The sequence below is a fragment of the Chenopodium quinoa genome, unplaced genomic scaffold, assembly GCF_001683475.1.
Source record: "Chenopodium quinoa cultivar QQ74 unplaced genomic scaffold, ASM168347v1, whole genome shotgun sequence".
NCBI lineage: Eukaryota > Viridiplantae > Streptophyta > Magnoliopsida > Caryophyllales > Amaranthaceae > Chenopodium > Chenopodium quinoa.
The window spans coordinates 4,877,255-4,896,204 of NW_018743252.1; positions in this window are offsets into that span (position 1 = coordinate 4,877,255).

An 18,950-nucleotide genomic window follows, 5' to 3' on the forward strand; every position below is an offset into this window, starting at 1 on the left:
TTTCTAGCGTCTTTTCAAGTATATGTCTAGGGCTCTTAACTCAGTGGGAGTTCATTGGCTCAGTGGGAGTTCATTGGCTCAGTGGGAGTTCATTGGCTCAGTGGGAGTTCATTGGCTCAATGGGAGTTCTTTGGCTCAGTGGGAGCTAAGTGGCTTAATAAGGGCTAAGGTAGCTCGAGAAGGAGCTAACTGTTTGTTTCACAACGAACTTTTACCCAAAGACAATATATATTTCTTTTTGTAAGTATTCAAGTGAGACTACGGGCATTACTTCCACAACCTAATTGAGAACATAGTATTTGTTGCTCTAAGTGGTGTCTTTCTGGAAAGTAACACATTTCCTAAACGACAACTGGGAGGAAAATGAACTCGATGACCATCGAGATTAGCAACAAACTAGAACTGAGAATCTCCAAAGACTTTAGAAGGGCTTCATGAGAATGATTGATCACGGATACTCAAAAGACTTTACAAGTGCCTTAAATGAGAACTCAATACTCACAAAAACTTTAGAAGTGGTGGAGTAAGATCAATATAATCAAAGGGCTTTAAAAGCACCTTGAAACTCAATGTTTGATGCAATTACCCCGTATAGGTATAGAATTCACCAAAGGCTTGGATTGAATCCTATAAATTTCTATTAAGTAAGAAATAAACCTAAGACTTACAAGCATATTATTTACCATTGGATGGTGAAGGAATTGTGTCTTGTAAATTAGCTACGACAAATCTAAATTTCGAATAATGGTTAGAGGCCATAAAATCCGAAATAGACTCCATGTTTGTAAATCATGTTTGGAACTTGATTCATTTGCATGAAGGGTGAAAGACCCATAAATCGCAAATAAGTTTTCAAGGAGAAAACTGACAAATGTGGAATGAAGTGAAGCATTGTATGTAGGAATTGGAACATGTATTCTCATAAATTTAATAAAAGGTGTGGCCTATGGTGAATCATAAAAATTCTCATGAAGAAGAAGTTTAGTGGGAGCAAGAGTCAACCTTGAATGGTCTGACAAGAAGTTTAAGAACACTATTGTGAAATGAATGTCAAATGCTAAATGCTTAGATTTGAAAGGATTTTCGACAATGGACCAAGCAAAAGGCGATACTTAGTACATAGTGGGAATTAAGATCTATTGGATAGACTTATTGAAATGTTTTAATGAGTAGAGGAATTTACCGTGTTAAACATGAAGGACTTGGAAAGGCTTTCGACCCATATGTATAAAACTAAATAAATGTTTGAACTAAGTATAAGCTGGGCAAATACTAAGTCAAATAATAAAGACTCTAGTAATACTTTCAACCTTATCACATAGCAAACAGTTTAGCAAGACTCGGTGAAACTAGATGAGCTAAAAGTTCACATGAATGGAAATAATATTGGGAATGATTCTGCAATTAAAACCATCATGTATGCTATGATATGGAGTCGTCACTTAACTTACATGCTTAGAGGATAAGTAAAATCCAAAGTACTTTGATAAGTAAAAGGGGATAAGTTCTTGATGCATGGAAACAAATGCAATTTGAGAATTGATGTTGCAAGCACATCCTTGGCAAGGATTAGATCCTTAATAGGGAAGTCGTTTATAAGCACGAGCTAGAATGCGTCGTGGCTTAAGAATGGTAACATGGACGCACATCCATGTATAATGTGCGGAAATTTAAGGTAAATTTCCATAATCACAAGTGATTAAGGTCTCCCAAATCATTGTGAGCCGTTTGGAATGAAATCCGAGCAAAGCACCATCAGAAAGTCTACTGAAATATATGTTGAGAATATTGTTGCATGGAAGGCAATAATAAGAAAGTGTTGAATGGAAAGTCCTTTGTCAAACGTTGATGATTGTAGGTTGTCAAGTTGAAGGATCTCAAATCATGAAAATGAGTGGGAGCCATCACTTGGACAATAAATCCTAAATCACATGTGATCCATAACACTCTCAAAATTTTATCATCTTATTATGAAATTGTTCGACAATGAAGATGTTAAGATTTGCAAAGTAATAATAACTAAACCTATGCAATAAGTGAACGACAACATTCACCAGAATTGCATGAAAGAAATCAAGCATATTAATTATAGGTATGATTTCTATAAATGTTTTGTGAAGAGTGTTACTCTTGAAAATATTTGGGGAAAACCATTTATCATAAGATGAAACGTTGAAAAGTTTCATGGTGGAATAAAATTTTACTAATAATATTCCACAAACTATTTAATTGTGGTTTATAATTAAATAATGAGTCCATTCGGTTTTAAAGAATATTCAAAACAGGGTATCAAGACCATGTCTTGGATAAAGAAACACCTATTAAGTGAACATTGAATATTTCAGTCGAAAATTATCCCTAATCAAGGTCATTAAAATGATGGATGATTAATGACCACTTGGGATTAGTGTGTAGCATTATTTACAGCACCGTTTCTTGTGCTACGTGGACATGATTATCATAAATCATTTGCACATGTATTGGTTTAGAACTATACCGGATCGACCTATGAGAATACTTTAAGAGATTTAAAATCGTCATAAGTATATTTCTCATTATAGCTATCAGAACCTTTTTCCTCGACCATGAGTATTGTAAGTTCTCTTGTTTGAGTACTAGTCCATTTTGATGTTGTCAAACGTCTACCATAAAAGGGGATTATAACGGCAACACTCGGGCGGCTAGGTCCTCTTAGTAAGGGAAGTTAACAATGCAAGACTGGGAATGTCCCCCTACTAACAATAGGGAACATGTCTTTGTTGTTTACAAGGCCTCTCGAAGAGCGAGACTGTGAAAATGCATGGTTGTGCTCAGATGGATTTTGGAAATCATCTGCTTATTAACATTCGAACTCAGAAATCGAGAAAAACTTCTGGACGTAATAAGGATGACGAAGAATCTTACCTTATAGTTCATGAAGAGACATTAAGTGACATAGGAAATGGGCTATACACTAATTCCACACTTGTGCGGAAGGACAAGTGGGAGATTGAAAGGAATGGTGTCCTTCCAATAAGTGTATTATTTCGATAGAAGGTTCAGAATTATTAGAAAGCTAATTCTTCAGTCAGGTCAAGTGATCGGAATGCCTAGGTGGAGGCCGCTTCCAATTAGTAATATTAATAGGTAATTAATATTACAGCTTAATCTTGACTAAACCCTTCGGGTCACACCCAATCGAGTAATCGATTCGAGGCGACGAATCAATCCGAAGGATTAGATGAGTCGTTAAATTATTCCGAACAAAGATATCGGATGTCGAGCTTGGAGCGTCGAAACCGAGCGTCATAAGTCGAGTCGAATTTAGAACTCGACGAGACAAGAAATCAAACAAGCGACAAGTTCGAGCTAAGCCGTAGCCTCGCATTGGCCTAGCCATGCGAATGCTAGGTTAGCCTAGGCCACGCACCATGCCGAGTTTGCTAGAAGCATTGGCTAGCTAGCTGGTGTGGCATGGCCAGCATCGCTGGCACGCTAGGCGTGCTAGCATGCTAGTGCCTCGCATAGCAGCACGCACCAAGCAGCAGCAGCATCGCATGCGTGTGACACTTGCCCTCCATGTGACACTTGGAGCTTGTTGATTGCCTTGCATTTTTATTTTGTTTTTAATTAAAATAAAATTGAGGAAAAGGCAAATCTCCCACATTGATGGGAGAAGGGAGATCAAGTCATCATTCCCTATAAATACCCTAGTTTTGGGTTTGGGAAAAATCACTTGAGTGGAACTCAATAAGGCATCTCTCTATAGGTGAGAAAACCTTTAAATTCGTAATACTCTAGTCTTTTCTTAGTCTAGCCCCGACTAACCTTCGGGGTAGAGGCCGTTCGGGTTGGGTCCCGAGGGTGGACTCTGACGGAGGCTCTCGCGCTTTCGGAGCTAAATCTTTGAAGTCCGAGCTCTATAGGAGCGAAGCACGCATCGAGGGTAAGAATGTCATTTCCCTTTCTCTTTCTTTTGTTGTTAAATTATGTGATTGCATGCTTAGTTGCTTTAATTAGTGGGCAGGTCTTGGGCGGGTTTCTCTTCCACGTAGTGTTGGACGCTACGAAACCCAACATTTTGTTTATAATAATGGATAAGTGACGAAGTGTATGTGTCTAACCTCTTTTTCGTTGTACTTGGGTTACTCTTTATAGTTGTTATATTCTTGGTGCTGTAGGCTGGAGCCTGCTGAGGCCAGCCCTGGTGCTGAGCCCCTGGGAGATTATCCCTGACTCTGAGATAGAGCCTTCTAGGGTCAGCCGTGAGTCTGAGCCCCTTTGAGGTTTTCCCTTGCCTTGGACTGGACTGGCACGAGTGCATAGTAATGCTAGGAGCACGGGGCAGCTCAACGGGAGCTACCCTATATAACTAGCCCCTCAAGAGGTGGTCTAAGGCACTCAGGCCAGCTCTTGCTGATTAGAGACGTTCTTCTTCCCTGAGGTTAGGAGCATGTGAAGAGCTCAACCGAAGCTATCCCATACAATAATACTTCATTCCATATTTAAGAGTAATACTAAAATATTAGTTTATTCGGATGCATAAGCTTGGCATACCAATCATTCAACATGCATGATGCGAATATAGGAGTAGCAGATTCAACTATGTTTGCACAATGGCGCAAAGATAGTATGGCAAAAGTGCGACATCGTATAGCAGCCCGAATTTATAGGGGTAATCGATTGAAAAGCGACTATGAAGGTGATGACAATGAAAGATCAAAGCGACAATGAAGATGATTAAAATGAAGATCATATGGAAGTAGATGGTTAATTCACCGCGATATTAAACTCTTATCTAATTATGCTCCTATTTTGATATGTGGTTGTAATAATTTGAAGATGTTAAACTATTGTCTTTTATCTTTCTACTATTAACATATGTTAAAGATGGTACACATCTATTTATGTTGTCATTCACTTAAATCAATGGTATGCACTTAATAATAATAATAATAAGAAGAACAACAACAACAACAACAACAACAACAACAACAACAACAACAACAGCAACAATGACAACAACAACAATAATAATAATAATAGTATTAATATTAATAATAATATTACTGAAATCTGATCTGCTCTGCTCTACTCTACTCTGCTAAAATCTGCTCTACAGACTCCTGCTCTGCTCTACTCTACTCTGCACAGAAGCTCAAAAGAACTAGGACTTAGAAATGGGAATTCAACTTAGAGGGGTAACCAGAATGTTAGCAATTCTTCTAATGCTAACAATGGGGAGAGGAAATTCCATTGCAAGAGGTGTAGGATGAACCATCTTGGGAGAGATTATGATGGGAATTAAGTGACTTGTAGGTTTTGCAATAAGAAAGGGGATAGGGAGTATGAGTGTTATACCAAGCTGAACAAACAGGGAAATGGTGGAAATAATGGGAATGGTGGGAATACCCAACATAGGCCTAACAACTTCTACAACCAGGGAGGTAAGGGTAATGGTCAGAATGGGAAGTCCGGATATGGTAACAGCAATGGCAACAACAGATCTGGCAATGGAAACAACAACACAAGCAACAGCAACAATGGTAATCAAGAAAGAAGCAACATCTCGGGCGCTTGTCTGTAATGGGCAAGGGAGAGGCTGAAAGATCCTCAGATGTAATCACTGGTACTTTCTCTATTCCTTCTGTCTCTGTCAAAACCTTGTTTGATTCTCGAGCAACCTACTCTTTCATTTCTACTTTTATTGTGCACAAATTAAACTTATCTGAGTCGAGTCATGTTGATGTGTCATTCAGTCTGCCTACGGGAAAAAATGTTCATTGTAATAGATTATTCAAAGGCTTGCCTTTGAAAATAGGAGAAGTTGTCTTTCCATCGAGTCTTATTGAGTTTGAGCTGGGGGACTTGGATGTCATTTTAGGGATGGATTGGCTAAGTTTATACAATTCCAAGATAGATTGTGAGATAAAAAGAGTGCACCTGAGTGATCTTTTGGGTAAAACGGTGTCTTATAAACGTTTTAGGAAGCCTAAGGGTTTTGGGATTGTTTCTGCTTTGAAGGTTAAAAAGTTGGTGAATAAAGGGTATCCATTGTACTTTTGTTGTGTCCAAGACTTGAGTATGAGTGAGGATAGGCGGATTGAGGATGTTCCCATTGTGAATGAGTTCTTAAATGTCTTTTCGGAAGAAATTTCAGGAATGCCACCTAAAAGGGAAGTTGAGTTCACTATTGACTTAGTCCCAGGAGCTGCACCTATATCAAAAGCACGCTATAGAATGGCACCAGTTGAGATGAGTGAGTTGAAGGTTCAATTGCAAGAGTTACTGGATAAGGGGTTCATTAGGCCTAGTGCATCACCTTAGGGAGCACCAGTCTTGTTTGTGTAAAAGAAGGATAGAAGCTTGAGACTATGCATTGATTACAGAGAGTTGAATAATGTGACTGTGAAGAATAAGTACCCTCTGCCTAGAATAAATGACTTTTTTTACCAGTTGAAAGGGGCAAGTGTGTTTTCAAAGATTGATTTGAGGTCGGGGTACCATCAGTTGAAGGTTGTAGACAAAGACATTCCAAAAATAGCCTTTAGAACTCGTTATGGGCACTACGAGTTTACAGTCATGCCTTTTGGATTAACCAATGCACTTGCCATATTTATGGACCTGATGAACCGAGTGTTTCATGAGTACTTGGATAAGTTATAAGTTGTGTTCATTGATGACATATTGGTGTATTCGAAGAATGAGGAAGAACATGCTCAGCATTTGAGAACCATTTTGGAACTCTTAGAAGTAACAAGTTGTATGCCAAGTTTTCAAAGTGTGAGTTCAGGTTGGAAAAAGTTGCATTTTTAGGGCATTACATTTCTAAGGAGGGTGTATCAGTAGATCCTAGGAAGATTAAAGCGGTTAGTGAGTGGCCTACTTCTAAGAATGTGACTGATGTTCGTAGTTTCTTGGGTTTAGCTGGGTATTATAGAAGGCTTGTTAAAGACTTTTCAAAGATAGCCGAACCCATCACTACCTTATAAAGAAACAGACTAAATTTGAGTGGAATGAGAGCTGTGAACTAGCTTTTCAAATCCTCAAAAAATAGTTGACCACCGCACCAGTGCTAGTATTTCCCAATGGGAGGGACGGATTAGAGGTGTATAATGATGCCTCGAATCATGGCTTGGGATGTTACTACAGCAGAATGGGAAGGTGATTCCTTATGCATTGCGTCAATTGAAGCCGCATGAGGTTAATTACCCTACCCACGACTTGGAGCTTACAGCCGTTGTGTTCGCTTTGAAAGTTTGGAGACATACCTCTATGGTGTAACTTGCAAAATCTTTATGGATCATACGAGTTTGAAATACATCTTCACCAGCAAAACTTGAATATGCGGCAACGTAGATGGTTAGAATTCCTCATGAACTACAATGTCCATATCCAGTATCATGAGGGAAAGGTGAATGTTGTTGTAGATGCCCTTAGTAGAAAGTCGAGTCATAATGTCAATGCTTTTATTGTGGCTGATGAATTGTGTGAAGATATGAGCTAAGAAGATTAAACCTTGAGGCCGTTAATCAAGGGGAGCTAGAAGGATTACTGAGTGCCTTGACAATTCAACCATCCATATTCGAGGAGATTAAAGAAAAACAAGTGGAGGATGAGTCATTTCAGAAGATTAGGGATCGAGTGACTAGTGGTGCGAAGACCGAATTCAAGATTCATGAAGATAAGAGTCTGAGATACAAAAAGAGATGGTGTGTACAGCAGAAGGGTGAGGACATAAAAAGAAGAATCATGGAGGAGTGCAATAACACACTGTAGGGTTTCGAAGTGACCCGACACTACGTGGAAGGAAACCCACCAAGACCCGCCCCTTAATTAAAACAATTAACAAGCATATTAAACTTAATCAAACAAGATTAAGAACAAGAATTATACCTTTGTCGCATGCTTCGCTCCCAAAGAGCTCTTACTTCAAAATCCCGAAAACACGAGATCTCCGACGGATCGTACCCTCGACCCGACCCGAGCGTCCTAAGTCTTGAAGGTTAGTCAAGACCCGGACAAAATAACTATGAGTTTTACGAATCAAAGGTTTACTCTTTCTTAGAGTTGCCTTTTTAATTCCACTCAAGGTTGTATTTTCAAAATCCCAACTAAGTGGGTATTTATAGAGAATGGGGACTTGAAACCCCTTTTCATGATCAATGTGGGATCATGTGCAATTGCAATAATTTATTTAATTCCAAAATAAATAATTAGGCAAAAGCAATCACAAGCCAACAAGTGGCAAGAGCAGAGAATGGGTTAGGTGAGGACCATATCCCATGGGGGGACCATTGCCTTGCTCCTCAAGGGAAGCTTAGAGGCTTTGGTCCCACCTCTCCTAAACCGCCACTCATAAGGCAGCTGGGCTGGCTGCCACCTGGTGCTGCCAGCATGCACAGCCACCTAGCATGCCTGGCTGGCACAGCACGCATCACCCAGCCCATCACTTGTGTGCTGCTAGCGAGCCACGCCTTTTGCTGGGCGCTGCTGCCTTGCTATCGTAGGCACACGCACATGCATGCGAGATTCTCGCATAGCCAGCACAGCCAGGCCAGCATACGCATGGCCCAGCCAGCGAGCACCACTCGTCCATGCTCGCACAGCTACGCGCATCCAGGCCAGCACGCACTAGCGTTGTGCTTGGTGCGTGGCCTGCGATGGTGCCTAGCACACACGCAAGGCTAGCGCTCCCTGCTAGATAGCTGTGCTTGGTGCGTGGCCTGCGATGGTGCCTAGCACACACGCAAGGCCAGTGCTACCTGCCAGCTTGTTGTTCTATGGTGCACACGCACACGCACACACGCATGTGCCTAGCACTGCGATGGTGCTGTGCGTGGTGCTAGGGGGCTGCGATAGTGCCTAGCATCATGCTAGGGCTGCGATAGTGCGAGGCATGCACGCATAGGCCCATGCGCCAGCGCCCAGCACTGCGATGGCCTGTGCTTGGTGCGTGTGGCTTTCCATGCGCGCCTAGGCATGATGTTAGGGCTGCGATGGCGCCTAGGCATCATGCTAGGGCTGCGATGGTGCCTGGCACTTATGCCTCACCTAGCACACCATGGTGCGCCTAGCACACACATGGTGCCTCTGGGCTTGCGATGAGTTAGCCTAGCCTAGCCTAGCTACGGCTATGCTCATACTTGTTGCTTGTGATTTTGCGACGCTCGGTCTCGACGCCCTAGGTTCGATATCCGACGTCTGAATTCGTAAAAATCTGCTGACTCATTAAATCCTTTTGGATTAATTCGTCGTCTTGGATCGGTGATTCAATTGGGTTCAACCCGAAGGGTCTAGTGAAGATTAAGTTGTAACATCAATTGTACATTGATATCACTGATCGGAAGCGGCCTCTACCTAGGCATTCCGATCACTTGACCTTACTGAAGAATTAGCTCCGTAATAATTCTGAACCCTCTATCGAAAGAATACACTTGTTGGAAGGACACCATTCCTTTCAATCTCCCACTTGTCCTTCCGGACAAGTGTGCATACAGTGTACAGCCCATTTCCTATGTCACTTAAAGTTTCTTCGTGAACTATAAGGTAAGATTCTTTGTCATCCTTATTACGTTCAGACGTTAAGAAACATCAAAGAGTCTAGTAGTTAAACAAGAAAACTTCACAGTACTCATGGTCGGAGGAAACAAGTTCCGATAGTCATAATGAGAAATGTACTTATGACAATTTAAAATTTCTTAAAGTACTCTCATAGGTCTTATCTAGTACAGGTCTAAACTGTACCTGTGCAAATGATTTATGACTGTCACGTCCTCGCAGCACAAGAAACGATGCTGTAAATCATACTACACACCAATCTTTGGTGGTCATCAATCGTCCATCTGTTAGATGACCTCGATTAGGGATAATTTTCGATTTAATATTCAATGTTCACTTAACAGGTGTTTCTTTATCCAAGACATGGTCTTGATACCCTATTTTGAATATTTCCGTAAATCGGATGGACTCATTATTTAATTCTAAAACACAGTTAAATAGTAATGGAGTGAATGATAATTTTGCACAAAATTAATTACTCCATTAATGAATGGTTTCAATATAGTGTCTTACATTAAAACAACCAGTTTAATTAAAACACATATACAGGGAATTTCAAAGTCAATCTCCAACATGCTTGATTCCCATTGCCTCAATGTGCTTGTTGTGTTTCACTTGAGGCAAAGGTTTAGTCAAAGGATCGGCTACATTATCATCTGTGCCGATCTTACAAATTCTGATTTCACCTTCGGATTTCCATTCCCTTATCATGTCAAATCGCTTTTGGACATGTTTGACCTTCTGGTGCTCTCTTAGCTCCCTGGCCTGAGCGATAGCTCCATTGTTGTCATAGTAGAGCTCTATCGGTCCCTTGATTGAGGGTACAACACCAAGTTCACTGACAAACTTCCGAATCCAAAAAACCTCCTTGACAGCTTCTGAAGCAGCCAAGTACTCAGCTTTAGTTGTAGAGTCTACAGTGGTGCTCTGCTTGGCACTCTTCCAGCTGAACGCTCCTCCATTCAGACAGAATACATATCCTGACTGTGACTTTGAGTCGTCTTTGTCAGTCTGGAATCTAGCGTCGGTGTAACCTTCAACAACCAGTTCTTTGTGGCCTCCATACACCAGGAATTTATCCTTGTTCCTTTTTAAGTACTTTAGGATATTCTTGGCCGCATTCCAATGCGCCTCACCTTGGTTCGATTGATATCGGCTCGTTACACTCAGGGCATACAATAAATCTGGCCTTGTACATATCATGGCATACATGATCGATCCGATTAGCGAAGCATACGGGATCTGATTCATTCTTTCTCGCTCAACAGGTGTTTGTGGACATTGTTTCTTGCTGAGAGATATGCCATGGGACATGGGTGAATGCCCTCTTTTGGCATTCTCCGTGTTGAATCAAGCCAGTAACTTATCAATGTAAGTACTTTGGCTTAATCCAATCATCCTTTTAGATCTATCTCTGTAGATATTGATGCCCAATATGTATTGTGCCTCTCCTAAGTCCTTCATTGAAAAGCACTTTACGGACTCCAACAATTTTGTGTTGTTTCCAATGAGAAGTATGTCATCGACATACAGGACTAGGAATGCAATATCACTCCCACTAACCTTCTTGTATACACAAGATTCATCTGGATTCTTGATAAAACCAAACTTGTTAATGGCTTCATCAAATCGCAGATTCCAACTTCTGCTGGCTTGCTTTAGTCCATAAATGGACTTCTTCAGCTTGCAAACCTTTCCAGCGTTTCCTGGATTGACAAAACCTTTTGGCTGTGTCATATACACAATTTCTTCCAAAATTCCATTAAGGAAGGCGGTTTTGACATCCATTTGCCATATTTCATAATCGTAATATGCAGCAATCGCTAGGATGATCCAGACGGATTTTAGCATTGCAACTGGTGAAAAAGTTTCATCATAGTCAATCCTGTGGACTTGTCTATAACCTTTTGCCACCAGTCTAGCTTTGTATATTGATACATTTCCATCCTTGTCTGTCTTCACTTTGAAGATCCATTTGCAACCAATGGGTGTATAACCCTCGGGTAAATTCACCAAGTCCCAGACTTGATTTTCAGACATGGAGTCCATCTCGGATTTCATGGCCTCTTGCCATTTTTGAGAGTCGGGGCTCGTCATAACTTGATTATATGTCGCTGGCTCATCACCATCCATAACTAGGATGTCTTGATCATTGGTTGAGACAATACCAAGGTATATGTCTGGTTGAGATCTTTGCCGGGACCTATGAAGGGTAATAGGTTGAGCATTTTCATTGTCAGTTTGATTCTGACCAATCTTCTCAGATGCTTCCAAAGCATCTAGATTGTCATTTTTATCAGGTTGACGTTGTTGCTCGTCCTCTCGAACTTCGTCGAGTTCGATTTTCCTCCCACTTGTCATTTTGGAAAGGTGTTCCTTCTCCAAAAAGACACTATCACAAGCAACAAACACTTTGTTCTCGGATTTATTGTAGAAGTAATATCCTTTGGTTTCTTTTGGATATCCCACAAAGAAACACTTATCCGATTTGGGGTGAAGTTTGTCCGAAATTAATCGGTTGACATATTCTTCGCATCCCCAAATCTTGAGAAAAGACAAACTAGGAGGTTTCTTAGTCCATAATTCATATGGAGTCTTTTCAACAGCTTTTAACGGAGCACGGTTCAGTGTTAATGTCGCGGTTTGTAGCGCATGTCCCCAGAAAGAGATAGGAAGTTCACTAAGACCCATCATTGATCGAACCATGTCTAACAAGGTTCGATTTCTCCGTTCGGACACTCCGTTCCATTGAGGAGTTCCGGGAGGTTTCAACTCTAAAAGAATGCCATTTTCTTTCAAGTGATCGTCGAATTCATGGCTCAAATATTCGCCACCTCGATCCGGTCGAAGTGCTTTAATTTTCTGGCCAAGTTGATTTTCAACTTCTTTCTGAAATTCTTTGAATTTGTCAAAGGATTCAGATTTATTTGACATTAAGTAGATATAGGCATATCTATTAAAATTTAGATGTCTTAGTTAGTGGTATTAACTTTTGTCGAATCATATGTAAAAAACATGCAATTTCATTTGAAAATATATTTTGTAAGACAATTTTGAAACAACTATTATCAAAATCTTACATTCAAAATTTCCTAGGTGTCCAACACCATAGATCATAGTATGTTCAAAAGCATGAAAAACTAGAATTAGTTTAATTACATGTCATAGACAAAATAGTGCATGCAAGCACGACCGAAAAACCATCTTCGTCGTCTTCTTGCTCTTTGCACCAACACTTGATAAGCTTTCTCACTTGGTCCCTGAAAAGGAAACATTAAGTGAGTCATACTTGGTATCTAATACCTATAATAAGCTTAATTCACAAGTGTTTAGGAGATACCTGAAGCAGATGCTCCATTCCTCTCTTCCTCTTCCCAAAAGAGCTTGCATTCTCTTTAGTAGTGACCTTGCTCCACAATAGAAGCAACGCATCTTTGCTTTGACCTTGAAATCCCTCCTCCTTGTTGGTCTTTTGGTTGCCCCAAGAGAATTGGCTCGGTGAAGAAGCTCCATTACACTCTTTAAAGAATGTGTCTCCTTGCTTTCAGTAATATATGCCCTTAGTGCATCATATCCTGAGTGGAGTGAAGTGAGCATAATATGACCAACCATTCCATCTTCTAATGGAATACCGAGAAGTTCCATGTGCTTGAAGAGCCTAGTCATTCTTGCCACATGGGGTCGGAGGGGCATACCCGGTCTCAACTTGGTGTTGCAGACCGTAGACCAAAGATGGTACCTCTCTTTAGCAAGACAACCTTGATCTGATGGCTTCACATTCATGTCTGTGAGTGACCTAGTCACCTCAAACAAGAGTCCATCATTTTTGTCGTTGAAACTCTTAGAGAATCTTACACCGACAACATCCCTTAGTCCTCCAAGGAATAAGTCCGGAAAAGAGAATGGAAGTTTTCCTTTCCAATTCTTCCGGGATGGAGTTAGCCATGAGTTGTGACACTAATTTGCAATCATTGGACCATGCATAATAAGTTTCGTCACTCAAGTCTTTCTTGGTACAGAGGGTTGGGAGGGAAGTATCCAGAACATATTCCTTGGAACAACTCCGGAGAGTTTTCTTGAGTTCCTCTTCCCATTCTTCAAGGTTTGTCAAGTTAAGCTTGATTTCTAACTTTTCGGAGAGTTCCGGGCACACATGGTTGTTGATTGAGTTACTTGCAGACATTGTTCTACAATTGAAAGAATTTAAAATGAAAAACCATTCATAAATCAATAAGTTGAATTTTAAAAGCGTTCATGCATATTTTCAATCTTATTGAGCATTTTATCCACGCATTTTAAAATTGTCCCTTATGGGCGAGAATAATAAGATTCCGAGATCCCAAAGATCAAGAAATGGTTAAGCATGCTTTGGCTTGTCTTAATCATTAAATATCTTAAGTTAAGCAATCCAATTGCTAATAGCTCCAAGCTCCAAGCTACTCTCGGTTTGATAAAATCGCATCTAATGCATTCTTGACATTTATCACTTTTTGCCACGACATCTAAGGACTCCTTACTGATATCGTTGAGCTTAACCAAGACAACTCGTATACCTAGTATACCTTACGTTCCTAGGGAAGTAGTGATGCCTCTCTTTGGCGTAGCCCATCACATATGCGCATTAGTTCGGTAAGTGTTGTTCTTGGAACGGCAAATTTTAGCTCAATATTTAAGGGACCTAGGGTTTCTGTGTTGGTTTGATTTAAGTGAACTTAACTAATCATCGCAACATAAAGAAATCCTAGACATGCATCTAACATTCATATATAACAACAATATATATAAAGCAAAAATGATGCATTTGGCAACTAGCATGACCCCTTGAAATCTTCAATTTCCATGGGTCTTCATCTTAGTTCGTCTTCGTCGAAACGCCGTCTTGAGACATCTTGGCCAAAATGAAATAAAGAAGCTAGCTAGAACGACTAAGATTAATCTAATAGTACAAAAATACTTAACAGTTTGCAGACCGTATTTAGATTTACAAAAATACATAACGGAACGCAGTCCGTATTTTCTATCCTAGTCGGGCCCCACTAGTTGCCATTTTCAAAGACCTGTTTTGAATAACAATCTTCCATTCACCCATTCACTATTTGTGAATGGTCCATGCAATTTTACGAAATACATAATAAAACACGCAAAACTAGTAACTAACTTAGGTGGTTAATCCAATTAACGCGCCTAATTAAACCTAGTCAAAGTGGTTCAATCCATTATTTCTAAACGCAAAAAGCTTACGCACTTAATTAAGCTCCCACTAAATTCTGCATCCGTACTTAATTAATCCGATTAATTAAGTCGAACCCATAATTTGTCAAAATTTTGCAAAATCGAAAATCGAGGTTTTTAGCCTCGTTAAAATAATTATTTAAAATTATTAAAACGACAAAAATTGTCGCAAAATCATAGCTCAAACTTAAGCAACAAGGCCCCATCCTATGATGCATGGCGCACCATGGCTGCTAGGCAGTGTGTGCTGGCTGGCTGGGGCTTGCTGCCTCGCTGCCCAGCAGCAGCACAAGCCCGCCAGCAGCTCATGCTTCACATGCACTAGCAGTATTGAAGGGGGGGTGGGCTGGCGCTTGGTGCTAGCATGATGCGCCCAGCACAACACACTACGCTGGCCAGCACCACGCATGCTTGAACGCATGCTGGCGCCTGGCAGCAAGTGGGGCTGGCTGGTGCTTGCTACCACGCTGCCCAGCAGCGCCTCCAAGCACCCAGCAGCCAAAGCCACTGCCCAAGCCCAGCCATAGCATCCCTCGTCACACAGCCACGCACCAAACGATGCACAGCCATATGCGCACCACAGGCAGCCTACATGTGGGCTGCTAGGCAGCCCGGCTAGCCTTGGTGACGCTTGCGGTTTTGCATCGATTTGAGTGCATTTTACTCGGAATTTTAATTCCGATTTGTGTGTGACAATAATCAATTCTAAATTACATTTTAGAATTAATTTGAGGGAAAATAAAATAAAATAAAATTAAGTCCTACTTAAATAAAATTTATTTTATTGGTGCACAAGCCTAAATTTATCCAAAATTTCAATTTTGAACAAAATTAGGTCTAACTTTATGCTTAAAATAAAATGAGCTATGTCCAAAATTAATCTTGCCAATATGCAAATTTATAATGGATTTGACAAATGGGAGTTGGAAAAAATAAATTAACCATCCAGTGATAAAATTTTCCAACTTGCATACTTGTGTAAAATACCAAGATTACATCTTCCAATATGAAGATTAACCAAATTTTACTCACAAGTAATTGAACTTATGGATTTTAATCAACCAAACATGAAAAAATCCAAACTTTGTTCAACATGGAATTTAGGGTTAGGGTTCCAATCATTTAAACCTTTAAAGATTAGAACTTTAACATTACTTGGGAACTTAAAATTACAAATCACAACAAGTTTTCACACTTTATTGCAATTTATTTGCAAACTTTGTGAAAAACAAGTTTATGTGAAAAATGGTATATCAACTTAACCACTAATAAAAAAATTCCATTATTATGCTCAAGGATATTTTAAAACCAGTAGATTAGTGATGCAAATGTGCATTTATTCTAACCTTGTAATGCTTGCATTAATCAAGGCTTAAAAAGAATTAAAATTTTCGTTAAAAAACGAAAAACCCCAGAAAAAATGGGTTTCCAGTTCGAATTTGGCTTCTAGACAACCTTGAAAGAATTGAAACAGTTCCAGAATGTCGATTCCACCCAAAAATCACTATTTTTGAGCCAAAATCTGGGTTCGACAGCCAAATCAATAATAAAATCGAGTTTTAAAAAAAAAACGAGCATCTAATCCAATTAGAAAAACATGAACCAGAAAATTAAATTCTTTTAAAACACCTTAATTAATAAATAATTGCAAAAATTAAAAGGAACGTGGCTCTGATACCGCTGTAGGGTTTCGATGTGACCTGACACTGCGCGGAAGGAAACCCACCAAGACCCACCCCTTAATTAAAACAATTAACAAGCATATTAAACTTAATCAAACAAGATTAAGAACAAGAATTATACCTTTGTCGCATGCTTCGCTCCCAAAGAGCTCTTACTTCAAAATCCCGAAAACACGAGATCTCCGACGGATCGTACCCTCGACCCGACCCGAGCGTCCTAAGTCTTGAAGGTTAGTCAAGACCCGGACAAAATAACTATGAGTTTTACGAATCAAAGGTTTACTCTTTCTTAGAGTTGCCTTTTTAATTCCACTCAAGGTTGTATTCTCAAAATCCCAACTAAGTGGGTATTTATAGAGAATGGGGACTTGAAACCCCTTTTCATGATCAATGTGGGATCATGTGGAATTGCAATAATTTATTTAATTCCAAAATAAATAATTAGGCAAAAGCAATCACAAGCCAACAAGTGGCAAGAGCAGAGAATGGGTTAGGTGAGGACCATATCCCATGGGGGGACCATTGCCTTGCTCCTCAAGGGAAGCTTAGAGGCTTTGGTCCCCACCTCTCCTAAACCGCCACTCATAAGGCAGCTGGGCTGGCTGCCACACACGCACATGCATGCGTGGTGTTGCTGCCTTGCTATCGCAGGCACACGCACATGCATGCGAGGCTCTCTCATAGCCAGCACAGCCAGGCCAGCATACGCATGGCCCAGCCAGCGAGCACCACTCGCCCATGCTCGCACAGCTACGCGCATCCAGGCCAGCACGCACTAGCGCTGTGCTTGGTGCGTGGCCTGCGAGGTGCCTAGCACACACGCAACGCCAGCGCTACCTGCCAGCTAGCTGTGCTTGGTGTGTGGCCTACGATGGTGCCTAGCACACACGCAAGGCCAGTGCTACCTGCCAGCTTGTTGTTCTATGGTGCACACGCACACGCACACACGCATGTGCCTAGCACTGCGATGGTGCTGTGCGTGGTGCTAGGGGGCTGTGATAGTGCCTAGCACAATGATAGGGCTGCGATGGTGCGAGGCATGCACGCACAGGCCCATGCGCCAGCGCCCAGCACTGCGATGGCCTGTGCTTGGTGCGTGTGGCTTGCCATGCGCGCCTAGGCATGATGTTAGGGTTGCGATGGCGCCTAGGCATCATGCTAGGGTTGCGATGGTGCCTGCCACTTATGCCTCACCTAGCACACCATGGTGCGCCTAGCACACACATGGTGCCTCTGGGCTTGCGATGAGCTAGCCTTGCCTAGCCTAGCTACGGCTATGCTCATATTTGTTGCTTGTGATTTTGCGACGCTCGGTCTCGACGCCCTAGGTTCGATATCCGACGTCTGTATTCGTAAAAATCTGCTGACTCATTAAATCCTTTTGGATTAATTCGTCGTCTCGGATCGGTGATTCAATTGGGTTCGACCCGAAGGGTTTAGTTAAGATTAAGCTGTAACATCAATTGTACATTGATATCACTGATCGGAAGCGGCCTCCACCTAGGCATTCCGATCACTTGACCTTATTGAAGAATTAGCTCCGTAATAATTCTGAACCCTCTATCGGAAGAATACACTTGTTGGAAGGACACCATTCCTTTCACACACCGTATTCAATTTTAATAAGGATTTGAAGGAGTTGTATTGGTGGCCAAATATGAAGAGGGAAGTAGCTGAGTTCGTGTCTAAGTGCTTGACGTGCCAGAAGGTGAAGATAGGCCACAAGAGAACCATAGGGAAAGTGCAACTATTAGAGTTACCGGGATGGAAATGGGATTCTATATCCATGGACTTTGTGACAGGGTTACCAAAGACTCGCAATAAGAATGGCATGATTTGGGTGATTGTGGATAGACTTACTAAGTCGGCGATTTTCATTCCAATCAAGGAGACTTGGAATAAGAAGTAGTGGGCAAGTACATATGTGAAGTTGTGGTTCGGTTGCATGGAGTTCCCAAAGACATAGTGTCAGATAGAGATTCGAGGTTTCTGTCTAAGTTTTGGCAAAAAGTGCAAGAAAACCTTGGGACAGCCTTAAAGATGAGCATAGCCTTTCACCCATCGACAGATGGCCAAACTGACAGAACAAACAAAACCATGAAGGATATGTTACGAGCTTGTGCCTTAGATTTCCAAGGGAATTGGGAGGATCACTTACCTTTGATTGAATTCTCCTACAATAACAGTTACCATGTGAGTATCAAGATTGCACCTTTTGAAACATTGTATGGAAGGAAGTGTAGGAGCCCTGTGTGCTGGAATGATTACGGTGAACGCATTACCTTGGGAACGGATTTCATTGAGAATATAGTGAGCAAGGTGAGGTTGATTCCGTCATGATTTAAGGCAGCACAAGATAGGCAAAGAGCTACGCCGACTTGAAGAGAAGGGATGATGAGTTTAATGTTGGGGATAAGGTCTTTCTAAAGGTTTCACCAACAAAAAGAGTGATGCAATTTAGCAAGAAAGGAAAGCTTAGTGCCAAGTATGTGGGGC